At 38.4% G+C, this 9,780-nt stretch overlaps 1 pseudogene; it reads right to left on the bottom strand.

Moving 5' to 3' along the window:
• LOC102810529 overlaps window positions 1-909 on the bottom strand; it is a 5,520-nt pseudogene extending 4,611 nt beyond the window's left edge.
• Between the last annotated feature and the right edge of the window lie 8,871 nt (window positions 910-9,780).

The following is a 9,780-nucleotide window of genomic DNA, read 5'->3' as shown; positions in this document are numbered from 1 at the left end:
ACCTACACCTATGGATGCAGTAGCTCAAAAAATGGCACAAATCTTTATAGCGATGATGATTCCCACCCCCTTTATACACAACGTAGACAGGGATGGGCAACTTGGACATTGGCTACCCAAAATTGGTGGGGGGCAGGGGGTGCTACAAAGGCAAGAAGTGACTGGTTTACAAGCTTTCAAGAGGGAGCCTAGATCCAGAGGGTGTGGAGGAAGGTAGAATCTCCACTGTGTAGTATCCAATCTGTCTGATGAAAGGAGATGGGGATGGGACTCATGTGGTACAATAGTGAATAATTGCTATCAGGACTGACTGTGAGGGTTGGAAATATAAAGATAGATGTTTTGTAGCAAAAGGAGGGGAGTGGTTCATTTTGTAGTCCAGGAGCAGAGGTCCCTGAAACCATCAAGGGAAAAGAGCGGAGTCCGGATCCCTACCCAGAGAAACAGTGATGTCAGAGATGGAGGCAGAGACAATGACATGGAGAGACGAAGTGGCTGGGAACTCTAGACCCAGAGAGGGGCTGTGTGCTGACAACCAGGGGGCAGGCTTGCAGGATATACCCTTTGATAGGTTGATGCATGAAGAGGATTGTAACCATGGCAATGTAATGATATATGATAGGATGAATGTAAAGTTAATGTTCTCCCATGTAAACTATCACATAATTCACAATAAAACATGTTTAAAAAAAGCAGTAACCAAATGATGAGAAAGCACTGCTAAAGGCACTGTTTAAATTTAAGGTATTATTATGATTGTTATTATTAAAGGGATTACTGCTAGATGGATGCAATAAAAAACAACAACAACAAAATTATTTTAGCTGGGATTTCCTTGCAGATGATCTTCCCAAAAATTGTGTTGCCACTAGGCCGGACAGCCTGAGCCTTGGCGATCTCATCTGCCATCTTGGATTCCCACAGGTGGCAAGGCTCTGGGAGAAGCTCGAGAGGAGGAAGGGGAGGAGGACACAACCCTTTTTTTAGAGGTGCCTTTGAGTAGACTTACACACTTCAATCTTTCGGTTAGCAGCTGAGCTCATTGACCATTTGCAACATCCAGATTGTAAACATAACAACAGAGAAATGCAGTCTCTTTGATACTGTTCCAAAAGTCTGGTGTCTGTAGTTTCATCATTTGCCCACTAGGTTTGCTGGTGAACAGTTGTTTCAAATGTATTTTATTGCACTGAGTCAGTTGTTCATGTTTATTTAACACTGTGTATCTTTATTCCAAAAGGAGCTCTGGTAGCGTAGTGGTTACGAATCGGGCTGCAAACCTCAGGATTAGCAGTTCGAAACTACCAGCTGTTCTGCAGGAGAAAGATGAGGCTTTCTGCTCCTGTAAAGATTTACAGCCTCGGAAACCCTGCTGAGTCTGAACCGACTCCATGGCACCTAACAACAACAACAACAACATCTTTATTTCAAAGAGCCATAGGAGGGCTGTAGTTAAAATGTTAGGCTGTTAACCAAGAGGTAAGCAGTCCAAACCCATCAACTGCTCCATGGGAGAAAGATGTGGCAGTTAGCTTTCATAACATTTACAGGCTTGGGCACCCTATGGAGCAGTTCTACTCTGACCAGTAGGGTCACTAGAAGTAGGTATTGACTAGGGAGCAATGGGTTTCCTGTTCTGTTTTGGTTTTCAATCTGTATTCCCAATTATTCTAACCCACAGAAAGAAAGCAAAACCCTTAATAAAATGAAGCATGAAGTTTCAATTTTCACATGAGTCACATTTATGAATTGTTCATCCTTTTGTCTTGGGCTTGGCGCATGTTGCAAATCAAAATAAGATGGGGAGAGCTTTGTGCATGTAAACAATTGGAACACAGTGTTAGGTTGGTAGTCTGGGAGCATCTGAAAGTTTTTTTGAGGCTGTGTAGAGACTAAAACTAGGAAGACTCATTTTACACCATGGAAAGGATTTACTGGTTTATAAATGTGATAAACCTTTCTTAATACTGGCACTTTCAACTCGCTGAGCACCTTTCAGCGCTGGATTCCAAAGCACTTCACTGACAGTAAGCCGCAGGCTCCTCAGGATGGAGGCATGATTTCTATTTCAGTTAGGCAAATAGGTGCAAGGAGTGACTTGCTCAAGAACACAAAGTCCCAGTTAAGCTTATACTTTAAAGAACCCTAACCTCTAGGCTACTCTTGCTCCTGTGCATTATTTTGTAAAAGGAAAATAATGATTTCAAATGTATGCTCAGTTAAGCATAAGGCTATATCCCTTTCCACCTGTTTTAACATGTTTTGAGGATTTTGCTTGTTTCTACATTGTCAGGATTTTCAGATGATTAGCTCTGAGTGTCTTTGTTTAAAGTGTTTTGTGTAGGGGATGGAAGAGTTCACATGATCAAGGATCTTTCCATGAGTTCGTGTTCAGCCTACTTGGGTGGTGACCCAGAAGGAATCTTTGCAGTGATGTGAGAGGTAAATCTATTGGTCACCTCTTATGTAGCTTTGGGGTGAAGCAGTATCTCCAAAATGAAGTGACAAAACTTAGATCTGGTAGTTTTAGGTCTGTTTAAGAGAATTCAATTAATACCAACAGAAATTGGCAGAAAAGCACAGAAGAAGATATTGTTGTTGTTGTTAAGTACCTTGGAGTTGGTTTCAATTCATATTGATCTTGTATAGGGTTTCTGAGGCTATAAAATCTTTACAGAAGAAGAAAGCCTCATCTTTGTCCCATGGACCAACTGGTAGATTTAAACTACTGACTTTGTAGTCATAATCTACACTACAAGGGCAGTATATATATATATATATATATTTACACACACACAAATATATATGGATGGATGTAAATATATATATAGACTGCAAAGTTGGTTTGAACCACCAGGTTGGTGGTTCAAGCTCACCAGTCACTCCTTGTAAACCCTATACAAGGTCTCTATGGGTTGGAACCAACTCGATGGCACTGAACAGCAATAACTATATAACTACATATATATAATATATATATGTTATATATATATGTTATATATATATATATATACACATACACACACACAGAAATTTATATAAAGGAAATAACTCAAGATTATATTAGATACAGAAAATAATGTTTTTTTCTGAAGAACAAACCAATAGTGCAAGATGAGTCCACTGCAAAAAGGTGTAATAGAGAAAAGTAGGGACTGGAAAACTAAAAGCAATATCAGCAAGGCTGAAACAATTAATTTGCTAACAGATTTTAGCGAAGATGTGTAACCTTTTAGGAGAGGTAGAGGAGCAAATAAAATTGACACCTGGGTAATGGTGATTTCTTGAGAAAATAAGTTATATCATATCAATTATCATTGCCACCATGAATAAGATAAAACATATCTCTAATTTCAAAATGATCATTTGCATCCATCGAATAGGTGAAATGGAAGTATGATGGCTCTGTAAGATAAATACTGGACTGCGAACTCCGCAACTCCAACCCACCAGTCACTCCATGGGAGAAAGACAAGGCTTTCTGCTCTGGCGAAGATTCACAGCCTAGAAACCCTATATAGGGTTGCTGTGAGTCAGAATCCACTCAAAGGCACTTAACAAAAATGGGGGGGGAAAGATCAAAAAGCAAGTAAACCATTCAGAGTATAAAATGAATAATAATTAAGTGTTATTATTCATGCAGAGTTCTGCATTAAAAAGGCTTTCCTAATAATATCCCTATCCCCCACATGCACAAAAAAATTTAAGACAAACATATAGCCTTCATCCACTCTTCTTCATCTAGGAGAAGTATCCGCTTCAACAACTGACAGGCTGCTCCTATTTCTTCTTTCCTTCCTTTCAGTTTGTAAGATCTGGGAACAGGAAGTGATATTTACTCTTCAGTGTTAATAGAACAATGACAGACATTGAGGATGTATTCCACTCTAAATGTTGACCAGAGCTAGGAAACATGCCTGTAGGACTATTTATAAATCGAGTGCTTTCATTTTTGAACATTCAAATGATTTTTCTTGTAATTTTTAAAAAAAGAATTAAGATAAACTGGCATTTTAGTCAAAGGAGAAATAAATCTCACAGAGCCAGAAGAGTCTGTATAGTTCTTGTTCAGATGTACTCATGGTTTTGAAACATTTTCTTTCTTGGATGTAGTTTGATAATACTTTTACAAAAGGGATGCTCTCAATCATAATTCTATACAACATCCAGTTACCTCCAAACAAACTATCTGCTTGGGGTTTCAGTTTCAATTTTATCCTGAAGCAAGGGAAAAAGCACTGTTTGAAACAACTTCTGTAGCATTTTCTTTTTTCTGTTAACCTTGACTTTCTTAGAAAAAAATGATACCAAGACAACGCTCTTTACATTTGTTGTTGTTGTTAAGTGTCATCGAGTAGATTCTGAAGTCAGTACTTTGAGTATATAAACAAATAAGAATATTATTTTATCTCTATACTTCTATTATATAATTAGGAGTCCTCAAGTGGCACTTTGGGATAATGCACCAGACTGCAAAACCATTTGAACTGCAAACTTGGCAGTTCAAGCTCACCAGTGTCTCCTTGGAAACCCTATAAAGGGTTGCTATGGCTTGGAATCAACTCGACGACACTTAACAACAACATTATATAATTGGAGTCCTGGTGTGATGCTGTGGTTAATTCACTGGACTGCAAAGTAGGTTTGAACTGTAAGGTCAGTGGTTCAAGCTCACCAGTTGCTCCTTGTAAACCCTATACAGAGTCTCTATGGGTTGGAACTGACTCAATGACATTTAATAACAATAAGAAATTATATAATTAAGGAGCTCTGGTAGTGTAAGTGGTTAAGAGTCAGCCTGCTAACCTCAAGGTCAGCATTTTGAAACTACCAGCCGTTCCCCAGGAGAAAGATGAGGCTTTCTGTTCCCATCTCAGAAAATCTATGCAGGGTGGCTATATGAGTCAGAACCGACTCCGTGGCACACCAACAACAACAACAACAACAACACTATATAATTAATTTATGTCACTATCTTATCATGAAATCAATCTTTAAGCACGGCAAAGTATTTTGATTGAGAAAATCATTTGAAGTTAGCTTCAGTGTGTCATTTCTGCTCTATTTTACTTTGGTTGAACAGTATTGACAAAAATCCTAATTCAAGCATCAAAGTCTTTCAAATGGAGAAACTTTTGAACAACTCCCTTTGCAATCAAAACATACCCTTCAATTAAACTGATTTCTTCAATATGGAGCAGTTGGAAAATTTTATTTCAAAAATTGAACCACCAGAAATATGTAAAAACTGCTCATTCTTTCCTATAAACATAAAAGTCAGAAGAGAAGCTGCCAAAATTTACAATAAGTGTACCAAACTCTACTGAACAATGTAGCTTGTCATTCATTATTGTACAACTGTGCAGTTATACTGGGAACAGGGCATGTTTTGAACAGATCCCTGGGCCTGACTTGGCATTTAATTAAGCATGTTATTCATGTAATACAGTAGTATAGTTGTACAGGCTTACATGAGTATATGTGAGCATGCCTGAAATTTTAAAGGAGCATTTAAGCACCACTACATTCCTCACTAATGACACATTTATAAGAAGTGAAAGTATTTTCAAGAAGATGGGAAAGCTGTTGTCTTAGTCTACACACAAATGGTTAACCTAAGAGCACAGGTTAAGGTATCAGTGGTATCTAATGCATTAAAACTTAATATACAAACATCTTTGGTCATTTTTATTATTTTTAAAAACAGTTAAAGTGTATGTCTAGAATAAAATTCAAATTCAACATTTTGGGCTCCCTGAAGTACTTTGCAGAATTCTAGTGCCTACAACAGTGTAGGTATTGATCGGTTACCTAACCTACCTGATGCATGATAGGTAACAGATCAATTTTGTTGAATGAATAATGGGTTCCACTTTTGATTGAGAAAAGTCGCTGTTTTGTTTTATGCCAAGATTTCTCTAGACTCCCTCATCCTCTCAAGGAGAAGGAACATAGAAGACTAAGCCATTCTGCTTTTTAACCTATTCTAGGTACTTAGTTTTTGCACGTGAAACTGGAGGATTGTAAGGGAGAAGTTGTCCCAATATTACAGTTCAAAAAAGAAATAGAAACAAAGTATTCCTTAGGTAAGGAATGGAATTCAAGGCAGAACCTCGGCCCTGGGGACGCAAAACTGTTGCTTTTTCTGTTTCCTCTCACCGTTTTTCCACTTTTTCCTCCATATGCTGTCGCACCTCCTGGGTGCTCTTCCACTGAACCACCACCTGGTCTAGCAATGATTTCATGTTCTCTGAGCCTCTTCCTCCTAAGTCACATATGCTTCGAATATTTCATACAATTTTTTTTTTTTAATTATTGACTTTGAATTTCACAACTCAGCTATCTCATTTTCTACTTATATGGCTTTGGATCACTTATTTAACTTCTATACCTCAGTTTCCCTCATTTATACCATAAATAGTAATGCTACATCAAAATAATAATAATAATAATAACACTACATGAGGAACACGAAATGAAACAAGAGTCCCTGAGTAGCACAAACAGTTACGTGTTTGACTGCAACTAGCTGAAAGGTTACTGGTTTGACCCAATTCAGAAGCACATGAGAATAAAGCCATGGAGATCTGTTTCTGAAGGTCTTGAAAACCCTATGGAGCAATGCTGTTCTGTACACATGGGGTTTCCATGAGTCAAAAAGGACTCAACAGCAACTAGCAATCACTGCAAATTCCTTTTCTGACACTTTAGCAGGGTAGATGTCTGAATTTAGGGTACTGGCTCTAGATGTCAGCTCTGAAGGAAGGCCCTTATCTCTAGAACTTCTGCTCCTGGGTGATCTTTCTTCAAGTGGCTTGGCATCTCACTCCTCCATCTCTGCTTGCCTAGCCTGCTCTTTTATATCTTTTAAGAGATTGATCCAAGATATGGTCTACACTAATCCGGCCTCATTAACATAACAAAGACAACCCGCTTTTTGAATGGGATTATAACTACATGCATTTGTTGTTGTTTAATGCCATCCAGTTGGTACCAACTCATAGCAATACTGTATAGGATTTCCTAGGAGCAGCTGGGTTTGAACTTCTGACCTTGTGGTTCAAACTGACTTTGCAGTCCAACACTTATTCTACAGAACCATACTCAGTCTTTTAAAATGAGAGCCACACACAAACCTTTTTAAATGACCAACTAGAGGCATAGCGAGTAGGATTCAAATCATATAGCTTTGGTGAACACATTTCAATCCATAACAAGAAAGAATATGCTTCCTCTAAGATTCTGAATTTTGTATAACTATATCAATAGTTCAGAGTTCAGGTTAGGACTAGACACATTCCACAAAGCAAATCTTGTAAATTTTAATAGCTGTCAAGACAATTAAGCAATGCTTTTAGGCCTGTACTATTCTTCTGACTACCCCCTACAGTTTTTAAACTTCTGATTTCCCTAAAAGTTACCAAAAAAGTTTCTAGTGATCTCATTTTCAAAGTTGAATGATCATGGTAATACAGCAGTTCAATTAAAAGAAAGACAATCATATTACTATGTGTTATGGATTAAAGTATGCCCCTCTAAAATATATGTTGGAACACTAATTAATCTCTACACTTGTGAACGTAATTCTGTTTGGAAATAAGGTTTGCTTCGTTGTGTTAATAAAATCATATCCAAGTTGGGATTAGATTCTAAATCTAATCACTCTGAGTTACATAATAAAGGCAGATTAAACACTAACTCACATATACATACACACACAGGGGAAGAGAGCCAACATATGAGGATCATCTATAAGATACAGAGTGACTAGGAACCAAGGAACATTCAGACGCAGAAGTTACTGACATTGCCAAGACCCTGAATTTAAGCCTTTGTTGTTGTTGTTGTTAAGTGCCGTTGAGTCGGTTCCGACCCATAGCGACCCTGTACAGGGTTTCTGAGGGTGTAAATCCTTACAGGAGTAGAAAGCCTCTGTGAAAAAATAAGTTTCTGTTCTGCAAAGCCATTCACTTGTGGTATTTGTGTTATGTACCATTAGGTAACAGAGATACCATGGATGAGCCATTCTATGGAAAATGAAAACTATCTGTCCTATATCTCCTAAGTCTAGTTGGACTATGAGGTTGATTTGATAAGGCCATCTTAACTAGTAGTCGTACTTGTTCATACATGAAAGGATTATAATAATATTATGAATTATATCATACTATGTATTAATATAGGAATCCTGTATGGAGCTGTGGGTTAATGCGCCAGACTGCAAAGCCATTTGAACTGCAATGTCACCGGTTCAAGCTCACCAGCGGCTCCTTGGAAACCCTATGGGTTGGAGTCGACTTGCCGGCACTTAACAACAACAACAGCAACATGTAATAGTATGGAGTCCTAGTGTGGTGCTGTAAGATAAGCAATGGAGTACAAAGTCGATTTGAACCTCAGGGTCGGTGGTTCAAACTCACCAGCTGCTCCTTGGAACCCTCTACAGGGTTGCTATGAGTCAGACCCAACTTGACAGCACTTAACAACAACAATAACTACAAAAGTACAATATACATAGGAACCGCACTGAACCATAAGGTCAGTTTGAACCTCAAGGTTAGCAGTTCAAATCCACCAGCTGCTCCTCGGAAACCCTGGACAGGGTCGCTAAGAGTCAGAACTGACTTGGCACTTAACAACAACATGTAATAATAAAGAAGCCATGGTGGTGCTGTAGGATAAGCACAAACTGCTAACTGCAAGGGTGACAGTTAAAATCCACCAGCACCTCTAGGAAGAAAGAAGACTCTTACAGCTCCAGTGAAGATTTACAGCTTTGCTAGAAGTGGGAATCTTCTAGAGGGCAGTGGGTTTCAAATGAGATAATATAAATATGATATACAAATGTAATATGTGCATAATAAATTTCTTAAGGCTTAAAGTATATTCTTGGGAGAAAGATGAGGCTTTCTGCTCCCGTAAAGATTTACAGCCTCGGAAACCCTGTACAGGGTCACTATGGGTCAGAACCGACTCGACGGCACTTAACAACAACAACAAAGTATATTCATATCATATCAGATTATTTCTCAGAAAGAGGACTTTCCTATTCAGAAATGAGTGTTATATTCTTCTCTATATAACTTTTATTTTGTTTTTGAAAGGAAGTGTCTTCAGTGTTTTAGCTTTCTTCCCCTAGGAAATAGTGTATTAACCAAATATATTCAGAGCATTATAATTCTCCTACTAATAATTTTTCTAGAGCTCTGAAAAATCATCTCTGTTGCATAAATAAAGCAGAAGACAATAGTCAAGGATCAGGGTTTCTCAGCAGACAATGTAGGCTTTGTACAGTGGAAGGTTTCCTTGGGGGGAGGGGGGGAGTTTCTCCTCAATAGAGTAGTAACAAATGGATAGCTATCTCACTCTGTTCCAGAAATGGGGGTTTTAAATATATCAAGGGCATTATCTGAGCCTCTCATGATGGGTCAGTTGGAGGCAAGGCCCCGCTTCATTGGTCCCTCAACAGGCAAGCAGAGCCACAGTGGGGACAAGGAGCAGGTCTCTGCTTAAATAGATCTGACAACTTGGCATAAAGGAAGATGCTTATCCCTGTTTGTATCTCTTCACACCTTTATAGTTTCCATGGCTGATGTTACTTTTTATAGCACATCTAACTCTCTGGGAAGGAGCCATATTGTTCCATGCCTTATAAAGCAGAAAGGAAGGGTGAGAAACCTTCAGTAATGCTCTCTGCAAAAGGATGTGTTTCTTTCAGAATCCACAAAGCAGATTAATTTAATGTGTGTGTGTTCGCTCAAGTACCTATATGCAATATAT

This window comes from Chrysochloris asiatica, unplaced genomic scaffold, assembly GCF_000296735.1.
Source record: "Chrysochloris asiatica unplaced genomic scaffold, ChrAsi1.0 scaffold00013, whole genome shotgun sequence".
Lineage (NCBI taxonomy): Eukaryota > Metazoa > Chordata > Mammalia > Afrosoricida > Chrysochloridae > Chrysochloris > Chrysochloris asiatica.
This window is presented reverse-complemented; position numbering and strand designations above follow the sequence as displayed.